Source organism: Ambystoma mexicanum, chromosome 3p, assembly GCF_040938575.1.
Source record: "Ambystoma mexicanum isolate Mex_15411 chromosome 3p, UKY_AmexF1_1, whole genome shotgun sequence".
NCBI lineage: Eukaryota > Metazoa > Chordata > Amphibia > Caudata > Ambystomatidae > Ambystoma > Ambystoma mexicanum.
The window spans coordinates 239,474,734-239,500,682 of record NC_090925.1 but is presented as its reverse complement, the minus strand read 5'-3'; positions in this window follow the sequence as shown (position 1 = coordinate 239,500,682).

Here is a 25,949-nt window from a genome sequence, read left to right as displayed (position 1 = left end):
CATGACTGAAATGCCACCACTTCTGGAGTCTTAATCTTAATAAATTTGTCCTCTTGCCAAAATCCCACGTTGTGTACCCACTTCGTTTGATAAATAAGTTCAGGGGCTACATATGGGATGCATAGCAAAAATCCGATCTCTAGTCTTTCCAAGTCCACATATAACGGCATTGCATTACCCATTTCAAATGCAATTTTTACCTGTATTATATCAATTTCCCTCCTGGTCAATCTTTCTATCATTTGACGAATAATATCCTACGAAACAAAATACAAGGGGATATGTCCTTGAATCAATTGTGAAACTGCAGTTTGAACTTCTCTCATATAATTCGTTAATAGTCTATCAACAGGACGCATTATGTTCAATATTTCATTTAAAGTTCTGTCATGCTTAAGTATTATTTTAGTCGCCCGTTGCATTACATCCGCTTGTTCATTTAGAATGATTGCAGTTTCATTTATGAATCTTACTTGTTTATCCGGTCCCCCTCTAATTCCATCTAATGTTTTTTGTATTATTTCTAGGTCAATACTCAGTTGTTGCGCTTTAGTACTCAGTGTTCCTACCGAAATAGAATTGGCTGTTGATATTGTGGTATCTATTATGGCTCCAACTATAGACATTACCAATGATATCGCGAGCATCACCGCACCTCTCTTTCCTCTCCTCTTCTTAATGTCTGCTGAATGTTAATTTTCTAAATCAAATAGAAAATAAACAAATTAAGTACATAGCACAATACTAACTTCACCCTTTTGCCAAAAATAAAACATGCTTGGTAAAAATATATATATATAATTTTTTTTTTCTGAAATTAAACACAAGTTAAAAAGAAAACAAGCACATATAAAACACCATTCAATATTTAATACATTTTCTCTCTGCACACCAACCATGAGCTTCCATTATATATTTGTATTTATTTATTTTATATTATATATTTTTATATATATCACAGTGTTTATGTGCCATTATAACAATCAACTTTTTAACTTCTTTGTCACTGCCTCCTGATTGTACCCATTTATTTTCTCTTTTTGTGTTCAAGGGACTTTATCTGTTTCTACATGCTCAAGCTGCCTGATCTCATGTCTGGGATGGCATGGTTTGATTTGATTTACATGGAAAAACTGCTCTATTGCCGTTTCACCTTCATTTCTCAAAATTTTATAAACTACAGGAGAGACCTTATCTATAATTCGAAATGGCCCCTGCCAGGCTGCTAGAAATTTAGAATTTTTCTGTTTACTTTTTCCAAAATGAAACTTGTACACCTGATCCCCTACACTGTATTCCTTTACTGATGTCTTTTTGTCATAATAAGACTTTGCACTGTCAGAAGCTCTTTCCAGATTTCTCTGCACAAAAGCAAATGCATGTTGCAAATGCCTCCTCAGTTCATCAATATATTCATGAACTGTGGATGCACTCACAAGTGTCTGCTCATGTGTTCTGTTTAGTAGGTGTTGTGGTAACACCATTTTCCTACCTGTCAAGACCTCATGGGGGCTAACACCTGTTGCTTTGGCAGGAGTTGATCTGATTGCCATCAAAACCAACGGTAAACGTAAATCCCAGCTGGAACCTGCTTCTGCCACAAATTTCTTTAAAATATCCACAACAGACCTATTGCTTCTTTCAACTGTACCTGAAGATGCTGCCCGATATGCGATATGTAGTTTCCTTTTCACACCTAGTATTTGCCATACCTTACTCATTAGAGTACTTGTGAAATTACTTCCTCTGTCTGACTCAATTCTTTGTGGCAACCCAAACCTTGAAAACACATGGTTCACCAGCAATGTGGCTGCTGTTTGCGCACTACAATCTGGTGCAGGAATGCATTCAATCCACTTCGACATCAAACATACCACACTCAAAATATAACGGTTTCCCCTGCTCGACCTTTTTAAAGGACCTACATAGTCTATTTGCAAATCTGACCATGGGAGAGTTAGGCCTATTTTCATCAATGGTGCTCTATGCATTGGTGAAGCAGGTTTAAATTGGGCGCATACTAGACATCCTCTACTATATAATTCCACATCTTGGGACATATGTGGCCAGTAAGCATAATCTTTTAGTATTTCTAATGTTTTTTGTGAACCTCTATGGCCTGCAGTTATGGCATCATGTGCATGGTGTAGCTTTAGCCCTCTGAATGAAAGGGGTACTACCAACTGTATTTGTCCTGTTATGGACTCTCTAATCATGAATCCATCCTGTAATCTAATTCGTGTTTTGTTCTTTAATAGCACCCTCAACTCTTCTTTTCCCATACAATCATTTTCTGTTAAAGGGTTTTGTTCGGGATCTATCAAATGATTATAATAGATTCCCAAAATTTGATCATACTTTTGTGCCTCAATCAAATCTTGGTCTGGCGTGTCATGACTCCACTGCACCACCGGTTGATCTACCTCATTTGGTGCTTTAGAATGTGTCACTGCATCAATTTGTATTTCACCCATTAAATAATCAATAGGTAGCAATTCTCCCATCACAGCCCCAATCTTAGCCAGGTGGTCTGCCTTATCATTTCCCTCCTTATCCTCTCCTGGTGTTTTTAAATGCCCACAAATTTTTCTCCAGTATATTGTTAAATTATTCTCTGACACCAATTTGTCTATGGCTTGTATCATTTTTCCATGTTTAAGTGGCTTTTTGTTGTATGTAACCATGCCTCTTGCTTTCCAACCAGGCAAATACTCCACAAAGCTATTCCGTGCATAGTCAGAATCAGTCACCAGGACAATTTCACTGAACTTTTTATCAACTGCAGTAGCAATTGCTTTATAAATGGCTGCCAATTCCGCCACCTGACTGCTCCTATCTCTAATCCTCATCCCTATACTGGGGACGCCTTCACATTTCAACCAGACATTTCCTATTCCTGCCACTAATTGTTTATTACTGTCATTTTCAATGTGAAAAGCACAACCATCCACATTAACAGTTGGCAAATCCTTGCATGTTTTTTCATCAAAAGCTTTGTGTGGTGATTGTTCAAATTCCTGCAAACTAGTTTCCACTTCAATTTCATTTGGTATTTGTTCAGCTGCACAGTCATGTAAGTCAGCTAACCCTTGAGCAATTGGGTTCTTTTTATTTTGTCCATATCTCACTTCTACGGGAAAACCTTGTAATGCCAGCGTCCATCAAGTGATTCTGGATTGCGCTAGATTACCTGATCTAATTCTTTTACTCTCTAAAAATGGCAAAGGTTGATGATTTGTTTCAATAATCACCTTTTCTCCCTGAACAATGGGGCGGAAATGTTGTAGCGCCCACACAGTGGTTAATAGGGCCTTTTCACATTCATTTAATTTCATTTCAACTTGGGTAAATGCCTTACTTGCATATGCAATGGTTTTGTGATTCAAATCGTGTTTTTGTGATAACACTGCTGACATACAATGTTCAGAAAAACCTATTTCTATAAAGAAATCCCTGTCCTTTATGGGGTATGCTAAACATGGTGCCTTTACAAGACATTCCTTTAATTTAGCCACTGTATCAGACTGCTCTTTTTCACATTTCCAGGGAGTATTCAGTTTAAGCAGTTTAGTCAATGGTTGAGTGATTTCTGCATAATTTTCAATGAACTTTCTGTTATAGCCTGTCATCCCTAATAAACTTTTTACTCCTTTCACATTTTTAGGATCTTTTAATCTTTGTATGGCCTCTATTTTCTTCTTTTGTGGATTTAGCCCATGTTCAGTCACTTCATGCCCTAGAAAGTTCACTTTTTTCTTGCACCATTGTGCTTTTTGCAAAGATACTTTGGCGCCTGCTTTCTGCAATTGGCAAAGTACATGTCTTATTTCATCAAAATGGCTTTTCAGGCTTTCATTTTTTATCAGGACATTGTCCACATAAACTATTGTTCCTCTTTCCGCTGCATCCGGCATGGCCTTTCTCAAAAATATGCCAAATTCACTCCCACTATTGATGTACCCGAACGGAGCTCTAAGCCAGGCATATTGAGTCCTGTCAAATGTAAAGGAAAATAAATGTTGTATCTCCTCTGCCAATGGCACGCACCAATATCCAAAGGTGAGATCTAATGTGGTAAATACATTTGAACCATGTACCTGAGCTAGGCGCTGATCAATGAATGGCAGTGGCCATCTAGATACTGGTACTCTTTTATTTAACTCTCTCAAGTCTGCACATAGCCGCCATTGACCATTTGGCTTTAACACACCTAAAATAGGTGTATTGGATGTGCTATGAATGGGCCTGATGATTCCCCGCGATTCCAAATTTTTAATAATCTCTGCCAATGATTCTAAACATGCCAGCGGTAGTCTATACTGGCGTACAAACACTGGATTTCTGCTACACCCTTCTGGTAGTGTGGCCACATGTAAATCAGTTAAACCACAATCATAAGCATCTTTTGCAAATACATCCTTAACCTCTATAAATATCTCCCTCAGATTGTCCATATCCTCATTGCTTTCACACGCATCCGCTAAGGAGATCTGCTCTTCAACCATTTTGGAAAATTCGGGAAAATCTTCTGGTAAGGGAATCTCAGCGCTTTCCTCTAACTGTGTGGCTGTGTCTTTTTGTAAAGCTGCCACTTTTAAATATTTTGGCATATCAGCTTCCACTTCAATGGGCTGATTTTCTGTTTCATTTTCATTTAAATTAAATATTATGCAATTCTCTCGATGGCAGCACACTGTCTTATTTGAATCATAAGGATACACAGAATGAATTTTAAATATTCCTTTGGGCTGAGAGTCCAGGTGTTCTAGCAACTCACCCTTGGCATCTACATACTTTTCAGGAATATTTCCAATCACCAGGTTATTTAAATCTGCCGTATAATGTGATTTTTGTATGGCCATTCCTAATGGGGAGTTTTCCTCTAAATGAATATCCTGACAACCTTTATTATTTACCATATTTTTTACAGATCCTTCACCAATATCTACCAATGGAATGTATTCATAATCCAGGCCTTGCTGTTTTATGGATTCATTCAGGCATACAAATGCATCAGTGCCTTTCATCTGCTGTCCATTTTTGCATTTCAGTGTTATTGCAAACTGTTTTGTAAATGCAGGAATAATAGTATCTTTCCTCATTTGTAATTCGATTGCATAAGGAACCAGTTGTGCACAATGATAAGCCCTTCTTTTGTCTTCAAATTCAGGTGCCGGACCACCTAGGCGTGACCATATTTTTTGATTAAGGAAATCTAACACCATACACATTCTGTGCATGATGTCATTTCCATGTAAAATTCATTTTGCGCTCCACTCACTATACATACATTATGGTAAATTGTTTTCTGCCCAATGCTAATTTTAAGCATGCATCTGCCTGCAATTCGGTTTTCAACGTCTGGACTGTCCAACCCAGAAACATATTGGTTTTTAATCCTAAATCTCGGGATTTCTTCCCTCTCCATTATTTTTTGCAACAATTTCTCATTAATGAAACTCCTTTCATGTCCAAGCGCTAAAGTGGCTTTTATTGTTTTAAAATAGTCATTTATACCATGTGTATTTCTGCCAGAGTGGTAATGTGTTTTTCTGAATCTGTTTTAGGAGCAATATTCTGTTTGCATGTTTTCTCTTTTAAATAAAAACGTATTGTGTGCTCATATATGGCAGTCTGCCAATTTTTCCTTGGGTCCAAGTATATTTGTACAGGTAGTTTTTCATTGTCGCTCTGCATTTTGTCTTGACACATTAATATAACAGTGACACTAGGTATGCAGCTAATCTGGAGATATACCTCCACGGCATCATTTGTTTTGGCAACGGTGTGACATTCATTTATATTGCTGTTTTGTGATTTTAGTTTCTTAGGCCTCAATGGTTTTTTGGTTAAGGACCACAGCACTCCATTCACCCCATCTATGAGAGGAGACAATCTTTTCAGGCAATCTGTCCCCATCAGAAATGGAATTTCACAATAGATGTGATCAATGCCTCTTGTTTCATTCTGTGCTTTCCTATTTTTATGTCAACCTCAGTTACACCTATGATGGGCACCTCCTCCCCATTAAAGTTATGCACTGGGCCTTGATTTTCCTTCACTGTGATCTGACTCTGTGGGGGTCTCCCTTCATTGATACTCTTTACGAGCTCCTTGGACATAATTGTGGCCTGTGCGCCAGTGTCAATCATAGCAAAGGTGTGGCATTTTTCTTCTACAGTGATGGGTGCATAATATCTGTCCTCAACTTCCTCTAATACACATAAGAAATGTGAATTCTTCCTGATTTCAGGGCTCACCTTTTTCAGGTTTTTTCCACTTTTGGCTAAACACATTGGTAAATGGAAAGACATTTTTCCCTCCTTTTTACCCATTTCTGCGCGAGAGACTTTATTTATATCTCCATGATCAGAGGTTTTTTGGAGTGTGGCCACTGTTCGCCATTCCATCTGGGTAACATCAGAGACCACATTACAACCTTACAACTGAACATGTGTAACAACATCATTCAGCAATTTGTCATTTTTTAATTCTGTGCATTTGTGATCATTTAGTGCGATACCAGCCCTTTCAGCCTCTTCAAAAATATGTGGCTCAAAGAGTTCTTCAGGTGATTGACTTGTACCCTCCTTTTGAGTATTTCCTTTTTCTGTCTGTGTTTGGTCATTGTTTTGCTCTCCCAGGGAAGGAGCTATAGTATCCCCACTTACTCCCTGTTCACTGGTATTCCCCATGCATGAGTCATTTTTCTTAAATCTGTCCCTTTGTTCTTTTGGAATTCCTAATGTTTCTTTTTCATTTGTACAAATCTTTACTGTTTTATTTAGCTCTAGGTTAAACCGTACCTCTTTTTTTGCACTTTCTGTCACAAGTTCATTTACTGGCACTTTCACATTTAATCCATTAGGCATCTCAGAGTCGATATGCAAAATTATACCAGAGCAATCTGTCATTTTGGCACTGCAGTTATCATGAGTACTTAGTCACTTTTCGGAAGCCCCCCGGTCATTGCTATGGCCATCAGCCCCCTCTTTGGAAGGTTGTTTTTGCGCTGTACAGAGCTTTCCTATTTGCTCAGCTAACATTTTCACTTGAGCCTCAAGGCACTGGAACCTTTCCATCTCTCTAGGATCCTCTTTCTGTGGCCTAGGTCGATATTGGTTGTTTTCTCCCTGATTGGATCTATTCTGATACCTCTCAGGTGATTGATGTCGGTTGGGATGGTTTCTGAACTCTTGATTCATTTGTGGAGGGGAGCGGGTTGCACCCATCCTTTGGTTATAGTCCCCTGGTGGGGAATCATTGTACTGACGTGGATTGTAGTTCACGTTTTGCCTCATGTCCTGTCTCTCAGATTGTGAGTACTGGCCCCTAGGTTGATTTCCATTATCAGTAAATCGATCCACATATCGGGGCCTATCCTGATTACCATATATGATGGTGTTGGGATCAAATCTGCTCTGTGTCCCCAATGACTGGTAGGGACCATAATTTCTTTGATCTTGATTTTGTCTCTGGTTATTGTTCATACCTGCCATATCAGGCCGATATCCTACCCGGGGTCTGTCCCCTAAATACCTAGGCTGATGTAGCTCTCTCTATTACTAGGATCATGTGATTGGAACATTGGTACAGGAAATGGCGATCTTTGTTGATTACCCCTTTGTTCAGGTGTCACATTATTTTTACCTTGGCTTTGAGCAGACTCAAGGGACATTTTGGCTGACCTGATTTCCATTACTGTGGCTGAGGGTTCTTTAGATTTAGGTCTAGTATCTTTCATTTTATCACTTTCTCTACCCTGACAATAGAGTACCTCATATAGTTTTGTGCTTTGATGTACAATCCATTCAAGGGACTTGTCACGGTCAAATTCACGGACCAATTGGGATGTGATGTCTTTCTGTAGCCCATAGAAGTATGCAGTTTTAAACTCATTGGAATTTGAGTCAAAAGATACATCAAAGCGAGAAAATGCTCTTTTTAAGTCTTGTAAAAATTGGCGAGGGGATGTATTAGGTCCAGCAGTAATTGTGTAAGCGACTTTCTTTGCCTCCTGCAATGACTGAAAAGCAGAAAAATGACGCCTAATTTCTTTTTCAAACTCCAACCAGGTCATATTCTGCTGTTCATTTAATCCCCTTATGATGCTGGCCGTCGGGGCATCTAAAGTTAAATGAAAATATTGTCTGTACTGTTCCTTAGGTATCTGGAGTGCTTTAAAAATGTCATGCACCGCTTCTAAGTGATCCTCAATGCAGCATTCACCTCCCTTTTTAAATGGTTTGATCAGGGCTTTAATGGATTTCATTATTTTTATGGGGCTACTTGTTGCAATGCATGGAATTGCACTATTTTGTGATTCAATCCTGTTTTCAGGTGTATGAGATTGGTGGCTGCCCCCAATGGGAGTATCAAATCCCCCAAGGGCGCTGCAACCAAGTTCAGTCACCGGCCCAGTCACTGGAGCACTAGCTCTTTGGGCAGAGCTAGAATTCACCTCCACTCCATTGAATGTGGTACCCTGCCGCCTCTCCTGGGACCTGGGAATGCACATTTGCTGTTCTAAGTCCTTACACTTTTTAAGGAGTCTGTTTGCTTCATTTTGCAAATAGTTGTTTTCATCACTCATCTTATTAATCACCTCCTGCATGTCGCACATTTGCATTTGGCATTCATTGAACTCTTTATTTCTCTTGTCTCTTTCTTGAATCATTTAATCATTTCTTGTTCTGCACTCTGGAGATCACATTCTTTTTCACAATGTTCTTTTTGTAAAATCTGCATTTCTGAAACAACCTCATCTTTATCTTGTCTAATGTGGTCCACTAAGGCTTTTAAGTGTACCAATTCTTGCTCACTATCCTCAAATTGTTTCTTGCTTTTGGATAACTGAGCATCAAAGTCTCTGCATTTTAATTGCATGTCTTTTTGGCATACATCCAATTCTGCTCTTAACATTTCCTGATTTTTACTTGCCCCATCTAATTCAGTCTTTAACCTGTTAATTAGCTGAGTATCATTCTCCTGCATTCGCAGGGACTTATTCAAAATAAACCATATTTTGCCGCATAGCCGTATTAAACAGTCTTTCTCTGCACTTTTATCGGCTGCATTCAATAATCTTGTAAGGCAGACCTGAATTATGCTGCCTTCTGCAAAAATATTGTCTAGTTTTTCTTTCTGCACCTCACCCTGAATGCGTTCACGCCATTCTAACGTGCTGTTCGACGACCAAGTCCCATGTGCAAACAACTTTGCCTCTAAATATTGCACTAGGTCTGAGAATGTGGTTTCCCTTTGTGACATTCTGAAATTCGTTTTTAGTGGCACACTGCTATTATAAAATGGGTTCCCTTTAATGTGCAAATGGCAGTGTGAGACACGCTTGCCATGCCCAGTAGGTACTCTATGATCACTTTCCCGGCCTGCAACGCACCATAAATATGTAGGGTATTTTGTGGAGATTTGGGGCCTGACGGTATTTTCTTACCGCCGAAAAATAACTTAGCAACAATCACTCCTTGTATTCAGATTGGGCCATGGACAACAATAATACAGTGGACATGCATTATTTCAGCACACAGACATGCGTATTTGGTATGCGTGGTTGGTATACGTGGTTGGTGGTATTTTGGTGAGCATAATTCCCTTGTTTTATTTGTGGCCCCAATATCCGGAACCCCTTATTTTTGTTTAGATTTTTCATGTAATCACTAGAGAGACCTCAGGCTTGCATTTCAAGAACACCACATTTTCATTTTTAGTGTGCCACCATGGGCAATTTCTCTCTGTCTTATCTACGGCAGCGAGCTATCATGTGGTATTTTCACTATCTTATATACGGTAGTGAACTATGTCCCGGGCCTCCCTTTTTGCCGACTCATAGACCTCCGACAAACTACAACACACACAGTTAGTTATAATTGCTCATACTGAATTACATTGTGCACACGGCTGCAGCCAAATTTGATGTTTAGCTACCTTGAAAATGACAATTGCACTGTCTAAACATCTCCCCACATCATCAGCACTGTATTGGTAAATATAAAACACACCACCCGTCTGCTTTCAAATATTTTTGTGTATTATAAAATTTGCATTTAAACACTATCTCACTCTTTACAGAAATAAATAAAATAGCACAGTAACAGCATTGTCTGTGATACACTGAAAAGAGAGTGGCAGAGACAAGAACTCAATTTGCAACATTAAACATGTGAGTAAAGCACAGGAATCTCTTTTCCTACACTGACTGAATATTCTCGTACACACTCAGCCCCCACACTTCTGTAATTACCTTATCTGTTCAGCATGAGTTTTCACCAGCTGTTCTCTTTCTGAATTTGGCTCCCTTGAAGATTAACCCCAGTGAAAACAAGCGTCTTTCGTTCTCAAACCGGGCTTATTGCCTGGAATTCTCAGCTTTTGCAGCAGGAATGCTTCAGCCAGGAAACAGGTCCTTCTCCCAGCTCTGCCAAATCTCAATTGTCCTCCCCCTCTCCTCAAGCTCCCCCAGCAAAACTCTAATCACTGCCTCTAGCATGATACTTGCTATGACGCTGCTCCAATCAGAATCAATCATGCCATCTCCTCCCTCACTACACAATGGCTCATTTCTACAGTAACCATTTGTAACCAACTGATTTCCTGTTCCTTCGAGCCCTTTGCTTCCTGTAGTTATGTGGACAGAGCAGCAGAGAAAAAGAAAAAAAATGAATGTGCTTTTAAAAGTTCACTTTCAGAGTAGGCCTAATTCTGCAGTGGAGACACATTTTTATGAGTGGGTTATGTTAAATGCAGTTTTATTAGTCAGGTTAGTTATTAATAAGGTTAGTTATTAGTTTTCAAATGTGTCTCTTGCACCATAGGCATTTCAGGTGAAAAATAGTGTGCATTTTTGAATGTGCACATGTGCTTTTAACTGTAAAAATAGATTTACATCTTATATGTTAAAATCGTTTTTGACTGAATAGCCTGTCTTTACTTATATGTCCATGTTAATCTGGCAACACATATAGCAATGCACCACACCCATGTGGTGGTGCTGCATCAAAAAAAAAATTGCTACCTGTGCAGTAGTGCTGTACTCTGTGCTGTAACACGCCAAATATCCTTACAGTATGGAAATGTCTGTCTTTATCTCCATTGCAGTGTTGGACAGATCCCTTGGAACTGTCCTCTGTTTGTATATGCTGCTAGATGGCTGAGGCACTTTGCATCATGAGCCGGCATCTCTTTTAAAATGAATGTTCTTACTGTACTCAAGGCATAGGGGATGAGTGAGCAGACATAGCAGCTCTCATCAGATGCACTCTTCCTCACCTTTTCCATATGTTGGTACCACATATTATTCACCAAATGACCAAAATTATCAAGATAGGTCTTTATCCCCTGGTTATCTTCTTCTGCATCCCTCTTATGTCATTTGACTTGCCCAAATAGGTCAACAAAGTAATCATCATTTGTACTTATACTGGGAAAAATTGCATGTGTCTTGTTTTCAACAGATCCATCAGAATGATAAAGACTTTATAATGTAAGATACAAAAAGAAAAAAGAGAAAGCACATCCATATGTATATCAGGCATACAAGTTTAGAGTTTTGTTTTTTGTGCCATGCCATGTCTTGTTGAATTTCTAGTCACCTGCAACTGCATGTTCTTCATCCTGAATCATTTTTAATACTTGTACACAAATCTCATTTGCAGTTGCACAATCAGCTCAATTATTGCAATCAAAAACCTTCTTATAACTGGGCCATTCTTCAGACTGTGAAGAAAAGTGAGAATATAAATATCTCTCTTAACGAGGGTAGGGAGTGACTGAAGTATAAACACAAAAACTTCAACCACAAACGTATGTGTGTCACTATCGACTGGTGTCATGTGTTATTCTTAAAATATACAATTTTGCAAAAATGAATCTAGCTATTGATCTCTCTTCCAATTTTTATTAAGGAATTGATATTGCTTTCTCAAAGAATCTCTAAAATGTATCGTTAAGCTCTAGAATTCTCTGCAAGTCCATGCACTTATTGCTAATATTTTAAGGTGTATCCAATGAATTCCAGTCCAAAAGAAATGTTTTTTTTTTTTATCATACAATTGCTTTATTGTCTTCTTCTTGGTCATCGATCGAGTCTGCACAAGCAGCAATTCTACTTTTTGTCTTGCTTCCCAAGCATCAGGTACTAGAGGGAGGGTCTCACCTTTGTAGATCTTTGCGTCACCCAAATGTAACCAAGCTCTTCTTCCAGACACCCTAACTTCAGTAGGGGAAACCTTCTCTACTTGGAATGGTCCACTAAATCTTGGCTCATGCCATCTACATGTGACATTTTTAATATTTTAATAGGCACTTTATCTCCAAAATACAACTTTGGTGGTGGCAATAATTCACTTGGATTGGTTACTGGGCCGTCCTCTTCCGTGTTCCTCAAAGCCTGCCTCTGATGCTTGACTTGATCTGAAATGAAAGAAACACTGGTAGTCATACCTGTCAAATACTCGTGCATCTCATCACCTAGAGTCTGCGCTACACTGGGCATTACTCCTGATTCTAGATGGGGGCGTAGGAGGCGTTCTCATGCAGCAACCTGTTACTAGTTCATGGGGGGTAAGATGATGATCTGAACCTGGCAAATTTTGAAGGGCATACAAGGACAGGGGTAGGCAATATAGCCTGATCTTTTTTGAGGTTAATTAGATCTTTGCTATTCTTTCCTTAAGGAGGCCATTAAGCCTCTCACATATCCCGTTTGCTTCTGCATGATAATCAGAAGAAAACCTATGCTTTAAGTTCAATAAAAGCCCTATTTGTTCAAACAGCTCATTGTCAAAGTGTGGCCCATTATCGGATCTTAATACTTCACACACACACCATCTCGGAAATACCTCACGCACTAAGAACTTTGCTGCGAAGGTGGCATCAGGATGTGTACACGGACCATCGAGAAAAAAACACATCACCACTAATAGATATCTATATCCATTACCTGTCTGCAGCATATCGAAGTAATCAATATGCACATGCTAAAACATACCATTTGGACAGGGTATTACTCCTCTGATTGTTCTTAGTGTATGCCGAGCTGTGAATTTCTGACACACGATGCAATTCACAATGAACTGAGCAACATGTTCTAATAGATTGGGGACAAACCAGTCCTCTGCAATAGTGGCATTCTTGGGTTATATGCGCAGGGTAATGCAGCTGCTCAAGTGAGACTTTCCGTAACACCGCTAACATCACTGGCTTTCTAGTGCTTTCCTGTCTCCATAGTGCTTCCCTGGGGGATAATGAACACCCCCTATGTCTCCATAGCTCCTGATCTTCTTGTGGGGCTCTACCCTGTATCTCTATTAGTTTCATAATTGATAGCATATTAAATCCCTCTCGTACCAGCATTCTAAAGGAAACCTGGTTTACTATTGACAGTTTCTAACCCCCAGTCCAAGGGTCCAAAGAACAATCCAAGGCCGGTGGTGTTTTGTTTTCCTGGCATTTCTTGGTTCATTGGGGATTCAGGTTGCGGAACTGCAACTTGGAATGTGTGTCAGGATGATCCCATGCCTTCCGGCACATTCAGACAGTCAGGGCAGTGATGGGGCAGTGCTCTAGCTCCTGTGTACAAGTACAGGAACCAAGAAGCACATTTTACTTCCTGGTTCCTGTTTGAGTGACACAGGAGCCAGAGAGCTTCTGTGTTGACAGCCAGACAACCGGTATGCGGATAGGAGCAGAGTCTGGACCGAGGATGAAGGAAAGAATCTATATTGTGTTTATATGCGTGCATGTGTGAATGAATGAATGAATGAATGAGCGTATGATAAATGGGTGGGTACTGGGTGCACATATGAATGAGCAAGTGTATGGTACATAGGTACGTGAGTTAATACTGTACAAATGAGTGAGTGCATGCTGTGTAGATGCCTGTGGTGGTGCACACTTTTTTACTAGGTATCTTTGATAATGCCAGCATGATAGGTGCTGTCACATGGCTAGACTGGCATTCTAGTTCAGCCAGGTTAGCCTTTTCTTAATGTGCCATGACATTTTTTACTGGGCAAGTTTGATAAAGCAGGCATGAAAAGCTTCACTATGTGGCTAGGCTGGCATTTTGGTGCAGCATGATTAGCCATTTCTTAGTGTGGCATGGCATTTTGTATTGGGCATATTTGATAAAGCAATCATGATATTTGTTATTACCTCGCTAGAATACCATGCCAAAAAAAGCTAGACTGGCATTTTAGTGCAGCCAGTCTAGCTTTTTTTGGCATGGTATTTTTTAGCAGGCATCTATGCTAAAGCAAGTATATGGCCCTCATTACAACTCAGGCGTTAAGGGTTTAACAGCGCCGTCGGCGCAGTTAACCCTTAACGCCTGATTACAATTGTCCCTTTGCGGGTTGGTGTTAAAAATCCAACCCGCAAAGGGACTTTGGAGCTAATTACGGCACCGTAATTTACGGTACCGTAATTAGCGCCTTCCCCATTCCCATTATGCCCTATGGGGGCAACAATGGGAATGGGGAAGGGCAAATGGTGAATGGGGAATTACCGCCCCACTCACCTTGGAATGGGGCAGGAAATTCCGCCATCCACCATGGCGGAATCGTAACCTTAGCGGCATGGACCATGGTGCTGATAGCACCATGGTCCTCCGCCAAGGTTGTAATGAGGGCCTATGTGTGTTATTATGTGACTAGACTGCCATTTTAGTTCAGCTAGTCTAGGCATTTCATACCGTGGTATGACATTTTTTACTTGACACCTTTGAGAAAGCAGGGACAATATGTGTTATTATATGGCAAAACTGGCATTTTAGTTTAGCCACTCTAGCAATTGCTTACTCTGACACAGCATGGTTTTACTGGGTATCTATAATAAAGCAAGGATGATGTGTTACTATGTGGCTAGACTAACATTTTGTCATAGCCAGTTTGGATATATTTTCATATTGTGGCATGACATTTCTAAAGGCAACGACAACTGGTGCATGTTTTTATGTGGGGATGCTGCCATATAATGGCAGAACCAGTGTGGACATGTTTTCTTATAGAATCATTACTGACACTATGGACAGAGCAAACATGAGTATGTTCTTTTATATGAATACTGGCATATATTGGAGCAGCCAGAATGGAAATGTATGGGCACCGCCAAAATGAATATGCTTTTATACTGGCATTTAATGTGGGCAAAGGCATCATGAAAATGCATTGGGAAATGCTCTCGTGCACTGTTGTTGACTTGCATCTAATGGGGTTTTCCATGAGATACGTTACGCAACTGATTGCAAACGTTCTGACTATTTAAGCACATTTACACTTCAATTGTGGTGTAAAATGCATCATTTTAACACATCATTCAAATGATTTTGTGAGGGGTCAGAAATGTGAGAGGGACAACCTGGTAAAGAATTGTCCACAAGTAGCCATTTTATTAATTATAATGGGTATGACAAACATCTGACTACCACTAACCTAAAGAGGACTTCCTTGCCTATCAAAATAAGACTAAAGGAAAACATTAATAAAAGGAATGTGCCCCTCACACCTATATATACAGTAAACTCCTAACGGTAGAACATGTCAATTCAAACAAAACAAGAATAATAGTTATACTCAACATGAACTTGATAACTTTGTTTCCTTGAAGACAGGGTCTGATCCACTTGCCCTGGCTCAAAAGCAGGATTTACACTCAAAGTTCCAAATAAGAAAGCTTTCCTTTTGTATAGCCAAGTTCTATTCATAAAGTTCTTCTTACTTCAAAAGTCGTTCTCTTGGTCCTTGACAAAGTTTCCAGAAAATGAAAAGAAACGTCTTGATGTTCAATGTCTCAACATCTCTTCTCCTTCTTGGGAAAACAAGCAATTCAACAATTCTTCTTGATTCACAATATCCTTGTCAGGATGTTTTTTATCTCCACAATTCAGTAGTGGTCTTCACACTTTCTTTCCTTCCCAATCTTCAACCACAATACAACCACAATACCGTGCTTCAATGCCTTCTTCCTGGTCCACTAACCTGGAAGGACTACTGTGGGGTGCATTTAGGCCCTAACAGAAATCCACTTCACATAAAAGCCATGTTTAAACAGTGCCACGAAAAACGCCTGTGCTCTGCTTACCTGACACGTGAGGAAAGCATTTAACACTGCAACCCAGAGAGTGGTGCTGCAATGATTTTATTTCATGGTGAATGATCAGAAATTGAACCTTTCATCAAGAACAGCTCTGAAATTGCTTTCCTTTCATCTGAATAATGGAAAGTCCTGATCTGCATTCAGCACGGCTCTGCGTGTAATTTTCTTTCATCTAAATAATAAGTCATGACTGCATTTAAAACGGCCCTGTGGTTACTTTATCCCATCTGGATGCCAAAAAGTTAAGCAATAGATTCCAACAACAGCCTTGTGTCACTGTTCATTCAAATGCGGGGCAAGAATTTCACATTATTTTATTTATTTATTTATTTTATTTATTTACTTCATTTGTTACACACCCAGACCATGGGGTATCCCAGCATGGTTACAGACAGCTAAGGCATTAATAGTTAGGTAATTACATGTAGATGGACAGTAATGCAAAGGATTTACAGTGAGAATTACAAACAGTGCAAGCATCATTATTTACATGTACTGGAACTGAGCATTTATTAAAATTGGTTGAATAAGCAGGTGTTTAGCATTTTTTTAAAGCCATGGAAAGATTCCTCTTTTTTGATGCTGAGAGGGAGGGATTTCCAATGTTTAGGGGCCAAAAATTGGAAGCTGCTACACCCCGCAATAGTGTTTTTGTAGATGGGTGTTTTTTGTAACGGCATTTGTAGGTGATGCATAGTGTCATAAAGATAATGCTGGCTTTGATGGGCAACCAGTGGGAATCCCTTCTAATCTTAGATATATGATCAGATTTTTGTATTCCTAATGCAGCCCGTAATGCTTTGTTTTGCATTAGTTGTAGTTTATTGAGGTTGGTGTTGGAGGTCCCCAGTAATAACACATTACAATAATCTAACTTAGATCAAATCAAAGCCCTGGCCAAAGTGATGCAGTTGGTGGGTGAGAGAAATTGGCGGCTTAAGGCAATTAATTTTGAAGTATAAGAAGTGGATGTGGAGAGTGCACTAATGTGTTTAGCCATTGTGAGGTTGGTGTCTAGGTAAACTCCTAAGGTTTTTACTTGCTTAAGTACTGGAATCAATGTGCCTTCAATGTTGATAGTGGAGTAGTCCGGAAGGAGGGCACCTATTTTGGTTTGGGATCCCATGATGTGAATCTCTGTCTTCGAATTGTTAAGGCAGAAGCTATTCAAAGCCATCCAGTTTTGGATTATTGCATAGATTGTGTTGATGGTCAGTGTGTCCTGGGCTTAATTCCTTGAAATAGGTTTGAGGATGTGGGTGTCATCTGCAAAATTGATGTAGATGACACCCATGTTGTCTAATGCTGAGAAGAGAAGCTTTGTCTAAGCATCATAGAGGGTTGGTGAGAGACACGAACCATGGGGTACCCCAATGGGGACTGGGATGGGATCAGCAGCTTCCTTACCTATGGAAATTCTAGCTGTGTGTTTGGCTAGGAAGGATTTCACCCACATGGTGGCATCTTTAGAGAAGTTGAAATCATTAGCTAGAGTAGTGCACAGTTTGTCGTGATCCACAAGGTTGAATGCTGCAGATAGGTCTAACAGCAGAAATATGCAGAGTTTTCCAGAGTCCCTGATAGTGTCAATCTGGATTTTCAGGTCAAGGAGTGCTGTTTCCGTGTTGTGGTTGGGCCTAAAGTCAGATTGTCTAGTTCCAAGGAGCTGGTTTTGTTCCAGATGTGCTTGTACTTGTGTATAGGCTATTTTGGGCCTCATTACAACTCAGGCGGTAAGGGGTTTACGGCGGCGTAAACAGCGCCGACCCTTACCGCCTGAGTACGAGGTCCCTTAGCGCCATGGAGGTTTAAACACCTGCTTTTAGCAGGTGTTAAAATCCATGGCGCTAAGGGACCATGGAGTTAATTACGCCACCGTAATTTACGGTGGCGTAATTAACGCCTTCCCCACTCCCATTATGCCCTATGGGGCAAAATGGGAATGGGGAAGGGTAAATGGGAAAATGGGGATTTACCGCCCCGCCAAGGTTGGAATGGGGCGGTAAATCCACCAACCACCATGGCGTAAACGTAGTTTACGCCATGGTGGTAAAGTCACGGCCCAGGCGGTAACTTACCGCCTGGGTCGTAATGAGGCCCTTTGTCTATGATTTTAAGCAAGAACGGGACTGTGGTTATTGGCTGGTAGTTCCTGGGCACAGTTGGGTCCAAGGTTGTTTATTTTATAAGAGGGGTGACCCAGGCTTCTTTGCTGCTTGCCGGGACTATGTTGGTGTTGAAGGACGCATTGACAAAGTTGGTTATAATAGGGGTGAGGGTGGGTGCACATGATTTAACTACTTCCACTGGTACGTTGTCCCCTTTACAATTAGAGGCTTTTAGCTTGGATATAGTGTCAAGTGCTAGTTCTTCAGTGACTGGGGTGAAGTGGAATAGTAGGTTGGTATTCTCAATAGATTTGGTGGGGGAGTTGTTATTGGATACTTTTTTATCAGCAAATATTTGTCTTTTAGTTATTATTTTATTTTGTAGTAGAGCAATTTTAGCGGCTAGAGCATCTTGAATGATGGTACATCATTCTTTGCTGGAGTTGGCAGAGGCTGTGACCGGGGTGGGTTTTCCAATGCTCTCAGGATAGAGAAGAGTTCTTTAGAATCCGATAACACTTTGCTAATGCAAGTATTGTATGCATTAGCTTTGTGGGTGATAATTGCTGCTTTGTAGATTTTATTTGCAGCCTACAAGGGGTTGCAAGACTCAATAGTGGGATGTTTTTCATAGGCGTGTTCAAAAGCATGTTTGGTTCTCCTTAGCGATACTAACTCTTTGTTGAACCAGAAACTGGCTCTTTTGTCAGTGTGCCACGTTTTAGTTGCCAATGGTGCTATCGCATTGATAATAATAATAATATGATAGTGTCGGTGAGGCATTTATAATAGGAGTCTGCAAGGATGCATGGGTTGTGACTGGTGAACAAATTCGTTTCTAGCACTTTGCTAAGTATAGCGACAAAATTATCAGCTGTGAGCTTGCGAGTGTTTTCAGCTTCCTAAGTGTCAAATACATTGGAATTAGGAGGGCAAGATTCATTACACATAAGAGTGAACTTTATGCTATGGTGGTCCGTCCGATCAAAGGGTGAGATAGACTCAATAACTAAAGTGGTGTTAAGTGAGAGAATCCAATCTAATGTTCTCCCCTTAATATGGGCATTCATCAATTGTGTGAACTTCATACCTTAAGTGCAGAGTATAGGGCTTCTGCTTTGAGGTCTTGGTTGTCGTTGAATCCTATATTCAAATCTCCAAGGATAATGCATTTGGTGTTAGGTTTAATACGTGGAGCTAGTAACAGTGGTATATCTACTTCTGGATGACTGTTGGTGTTTGGTGATCTGTAGATCACCACAAGGTTGATTGTGGTTTTATCATTTGTACCAAATGTTACTAGTAGAAGTTCATCTTAATGGTAAATTGGTCTTGGCTACAATGGCTACACTGCCTCCTTGAGAATGGGCTCTATCAGTCCTGAGGATGGTGTAATCTGGTGGGATGGTGAGCGCTAGCAGAGGTCCACATGCTTGGTGAAGCCAGGTTTCTGTGACTACTAGGAGGTCCAGTTGTTGTTCAGTGATTAGATCATGTATCTCGATGCGTGGGCTCCTATAGATCGGGCATTGATGAGGGTGCCTTTAAAACTAGTTGGTGGTGCCTGATCAGTTGTAGCTGCAGTCATGGGTGTCCGTGAGTGTGGGACACTGGGCACTTGTTTGGTGGTCAGAGCTCTGGGTGTGTTGAACTTATTGTTGTGCAGGTAAGCTTTAGACTTGGGCTGTTTGGATGTTTTAGGAACTGGGGTGTGGCAGTGTGGGTGTGTTGTGGTGTGTGACCTCAGGTGATAGAGTCTAGTGTTGTCCAGAATGGGATGGGTGCAGTACTTATCTGCAGTGTTGTGGGTCTGAAGGTGAGCCGTTATGTGAAAGTTGGAGGTAGGTCCTGAGCAGGGAGTGCTACTATTATAATTAGTGATGTGGGCATAATCTAGGATGGGTGGAAATGGTGGTATAGAGAGTAGGAAAGGCATGGGGTAGGGAATGTGGTAATGCTGGTAACAGGCCAGTCTGGTAAGGCCATTTCTATAGCTAAGGAAATGACTACCCATGCAGGGTACACACTTTTGAACAATACAGAATGGGAACATGGCAATGGGTAGCCAGCCTAGCATGGCTATGAATAGCCTGGGGTAAGGCAGAAGAGCGCCTTGTGATAGTAACCTACTATACAATACTGGGAATGTAGTTTGGAGTTAGTTAATCTACTAGAGATTGGCTGAATAACTTAAGGGTTGGCATCTATGGTGAACTGAGCCTAAATAATGCAACATAGAATAGTACAAAAACCATGACCATATTGTGTAATACATTACTCGTGGACCGCAGCGGTAACAAATGGCATAGTGGGGTTAGATTGTTATACTTTTTACAATTTGCAACACTTGGAGAACACTGACAATGCCCAGGTGATGATTCAGTAATATTTGAACTAGCAGGTGGTGTTAGGTCAGTATCAGAGCGTGCTTAGGCCTTGCGATAAATGCAGTAGGTGGAGTTGGTGTACCCAGGGCTATATGCAATAATCAATGAGGCGTGAACAGGATTTGTGATCCAAAGTCAACGGGTTAGGTGGACAGCGCTACAGAGGCCGTGGCACACTGCCTCTAGTTTTGGGGGCACAGTGGTCGACGGAACAGAAGTTCTAACACGAAAGGTTCTAACACAAGGGCAAATATACAACAGTCAGATTTTCAGGCATTTGAAATATCGTAGGCTAAATGCGGTATTCAATTACAATTAGCAGAAAGCAATAACAGTTTTATGGGCACAGTTAGCGGAAAGCAGTAACAGTTTTATGGGCACAATGGCCAGTTGGTTCGCAGCACGGTAGGCAGTATATAGTTTTTATGTACAGTGACAATCTGTGGAGCAGTTAACGTTCTAGGCAATGGGCTACGGTGCAGTGATCCGCATGGAAGGCCCAAAGAGTTAAAGTCAACATCAAATAATACCATGAGCAGGTATAGTAGGTGGCGGCATACACAGGTGATAGAACTGTCAATATATGTGATCGTGGGCAAACAGGGTGGAGCAGCCAAATTCAAAACAATTGGTGAGATTACTAGTCCTTCGTTAGCAGGTGTTCCAAGGAAAAGCCAGGGCGGGAATGAGAGAGGGAAAGGGGTGTGTACTTACTCCGTGTAGCAGATGGGATCTAAGGGGGGCCAGCAGTCTGCCACGGACAGGCACAGACAGTCCCTTAGACGCGGCCCTTATGAGGACAGCCGGCTTCCACCTCACAGACGTGGCTGTAGGTGTATATAGTTGAAAGCAACCAATCAGAGGCTGAGATGCATGACAAAGTGTAGTAGATGGAAAGACTAGTAAGAGCCTTGCTCTGCCATCAAACACATTGCTGGCAATGGCGGATAGCTGATCATACCAAAGTATAAAATGGTGTATTTCTCAAAAGAGAAGGTAGACCCCTAAAGAGGGTCTATTGCGAAACCCTACTTTTCTCTACCACCTAGGGTCATTCTGAACAAACCTTTATAATATACAAAGAGAAAAGAGATTGATATAACACTGTTACGTGGAAAAAGGAACATCAAGTTTATTCCCTCAAGGAAACTGAAATCTCACAAGTTTCAAGTCAAAAGAATACAACACCCCTGATGAATGTCAGACACTGTTTTGGGTCACTGGACAAGAAACATGTTGGGTTGCATTTAAATACACAATGGGCCTCATTACGACCCAGGCAGTAAGTTACCGCCTGGGCCGTGACTTTACCACCATGGCGTAAACTACGATTACGCCATGGTGGTTGGCGGATTTACCGCCCCATTCCAACCTTGGCGGGGCGGTAAATCCCCATTTTCCCATTTTCCCTTCCCCATTCCCATTTTGCCCCATAGGGCATAATGGGAGTGGGGAAGGCGTTAATTACGCCACCGTAAATTACGGTGGCGTAATTAACATCAAGGTCCCTTAGCGCCATGGATTTTAACACCTAAAGAAGGTGTTAAAACCTCCATGACGCTAAGGGACCTCGGAATCAGGCGGTAAGGGTCGCGCTGTTTACGCCGCCGTAAACCCCTTACCGCCTGAGTCGTAATGAGGCCCAATGAATCAAACCTGTTTGTGATTTGTTTTTTTTATTTAATGTATGTAATTTTATGTTTCATGTAAATATTGTTCATGTTTATACCTGGTCATAGGTTTGTTTTTAAAGAATGTACCCTATTGGGGTTTCTTTCTTTTTTTATAACATTTGATGTGTATGATCAATAAAATAGAAACCTTTTTTGTACTTGTGAGATGTCTGTTTCCTTGAGGGGATACACTTGATGTTCCTTTTTCCATGTCACAGTGTTATATCAATCTCTTTTCTCTTTGTATGTTATAAAAGGATAGCTGATCATGTGCATATCGGAGTGGCTGGATTCTTCAGGCTGCTGTACATGTGCTCAAAAATAGACGTGGTGCACTTGAGTATGCTTGGTAGCAATTATAGTATGAGAGATGTAACAGACACAGCTTTGTGCCTCCCACAGAAAAGTTGCATCCATAATTGCAGCAGACACAGCTTTGTTCTACCTCTTATGAAAACCACAGTGCTCAAAACACCTCAAATGAAAGAAACGGCTTGCGTTTTACTTTTCATTCCATGTAAATATCCAAGAAATCCTGTTCAGCATCCGTTTATGTCCATAAACCACCGTTATTGGCAAAACCCACAGAAGATTCATTGAAAATCAAACTCCTGTGCGTTGCAGAAACCACATTTGTAAACTTGAAATGAAAGGAAATGAACACACGTGTGAATCTGCTCTTTTGAAAATAAGGAGAATGCTGTTTAAAAGTCAAATGTCAAATGACAGCTTTTTGCTTGCACAGAGATATCATTGAATATGTGGGTGGGGGTTTGGCCACACAATGTACATTATATCTGTCCGCATAACATTTGGTTGAATTGGGAAAGTCTCAGAAACCAGTAAAACTGTTTTATTGGCCCAGGCACAGAACTCAATGGCAGGCCTTGCCTCCCACAGAAAAGTCCCATCCATAAGTGCAATAGCCAAGTGTGTGAGAATTCACTTCCCTGCTAGACTAGCAGGCAGCCCTGGAAGAAGATACAATGGGAGACCTTTGGCTGGTGCATGACTAAGAGGTGCGATTTCCTTCAGCATCCACTCTGACGGAGGGACTGTCAAACTTCAAAGGGCATCATAAACATCCTTTGTTGTAATCCGAGCCTGGCAGGGACAGTTTGCTGTGGGGGTCTGCAGCACGCCCCACACATGGGACAAATCCACCCCATTGACATTAAAGAATTCCTGTATTTGAAGGCCTTTTTCCCAGCACCCTGAATAAGTAGTAAATATGTACTATACCAGCTTTTCATGTGAGTTTTAGGCCAATGTAAAGAGACCAAGTACATGTTTCTAGCACCTGGTGAACTGAAATGGCCATGAGAGACGCATTTCGGGTTGAATTGTAAATGGGACAGATTTGATACTAGGGGAAAGATGCAAGATGTAATTGGGAAAATGTGTAGCCATTGGCAGAAATTTAAATATTATGCATTTCATAAAATCAGCCAAAATCAGCCAAAATGTTGTGACCTATTGAATCTGCATATCTAATTCCTATGGCATTGGCTAGTATAAGTTTGAAGTTTTGATCTATAACTCATTTTTGGTAAAAAGTAGACTGGAGACACTAAGAGAGACCATAAATGCAAACACACAAATTATGTCATTACCCCTGAAACCAATTTGCCCAGGGGGAGGGATAACACTGGTTGACTGCCCTATCCCTGGAGAGGGATAATGTCAGGGTACTTCCCCACAGATTGTACACCTGATGATGTTATTTTGGCTATAGTAGGGGGAGACAGAGAAACACAAGGAACTTTTTCAACTCTCAGGACTCTCAACTCTCAAGACTGACACACTCACTGAAGAACCAAAATCCATTCAAGATCCATGAAACCAGGTACATCCATCAGGCAGATATATCCATTTATCAAGAATTCAGGGAGAAAGCAGAAGAGACAGCTGATCCCATCCTATAGAGCCCAGTGACCAGACCTTGCCTAGCTGTCCAGCATCCCATCCAGGAGAGCCCAGTGACCAGATCCCTTGGCTCTGCTGCCACAGTGACCAGATCCCTTGACCAAGCCGTTTAGACTGACCAGATACCGGATCCCTTGGCATAGATGTCCAGAGAGCTTGCCTGCTTTCTAGAATCCCAAACTCAAGCTTACATTGTAAGTAGCACATAACCCCAGTTCCCCAAACAGCATATCCCACTCTTTTGTCCCTTGCACCCCATTCAAAACCCATTAAAATCCCAAATTGCCAGTATAATCCATTCACCTTTCCATAGCAGAATCTGTATTAGCCTGGCATGTTAGTGTATTCCTTTTTATATTCTTTCAGTTATTTGTGTTAGTCCTTAGTACTATTTTGTAGTAAATTAATGAATTCCCCTATAAGGAAAATCATAGTGGGAGCTGGTTAAAATTCAAACTTAACCCCCTTGTGTTCAGTGTCTTTGTTTAAATAATTATAGTCATTAAAATATAGCCTAAATAAAATTAGTCTCTGTGTAGAAAAACTGAGTTGTCCTGTGTATTGTGTGTGCTTTCCTACCAATTCCTACTGTGCATTTGTCCCTATAAAAACCCAACTGTAGTCCCATTAAGAGTAATCCCTTTCTACCAGAATCCTATCTATTATGTGCCTCTGTTCCTTGTCCTGAAAACTAATTTTCGATTTTGACAGCCATGCCCTTTCTGTTTCAGTGTAGAAAACGAATTTCCATTTTGCCGCGTGTGTTTCCTTTTGCATTTGTTTTTCTTTGCAAAAATCGATTTTCTTACCCGTTGCCTTGGTGTCCTGCTCAGTAGTAAGCTTCCTTATCTCTCAAGTGTAGCAACCCGAATCTCTGTTCTAGCTATCCCATGGCAGTTGCAAATTGCTGTGCGAGTAAACAAGTTCTGGCATCCCATCTTGGGGTTGTGGGCTGAATCCTAAATCCAATGTTTCTCACTTCATACTCCTCGCCACTACTTTCCATCCACGAAGAATTTAGTTATAAGATGTTTGGGGATGAGTGTTGCAGGGGGAGTGCTTAACCTGAATACCAACTGTTGCTTTTAAAAAAAAAAAAATCTTAAGCTTGCTATTTAAGGTTGCTCTATATTGTGTCAGGAGTTTGCATTAACTGTATTGTGAGGATTTTTGCATTTTAACTGCCACAACATCGGTGGTTGCTGCCCAATTGTTTGATTTTACTTGATTTTTCATTTGACCATTGACCATAAAATTAATAAATATCACATTGTTACACACCAGTCTGGTTCTTGGTCCATTGCGACACGAGTGCTTGTTAGAGTGGTTGCGCGACGGGTTGGGGTCCTACTCAAATAAAGAACCTTTGGTTGATTAAAGATAAAAAGCGATTTTATTGTGCACCAAATTCATTGTCAGTGGAAGGAGTCCCTGGCTGGAGTGTGCCGTGTTATAGAACTGTTACACTACCACTAATAATCTGTATTCTGGTATACATGCATTCCTGCCAGAAAAAAACAACTCCCCACACTGCTATGGGTACTCTGCGGTAAGGATTTCTTCACACTTTTTAGAACGGTCCTTGACTTTCAAAAACATTGATATTCTCAACTTCATCTGTGAAGACACAATACACATTGCTGCTGTGTGTTCCACAGATGTATTTGCCACAGGCTATGTAGGTTATGTCTCTCTCCCCCTTGATATTTCTCACAAGGATGGTTGCTCTTTATGGTTACTCT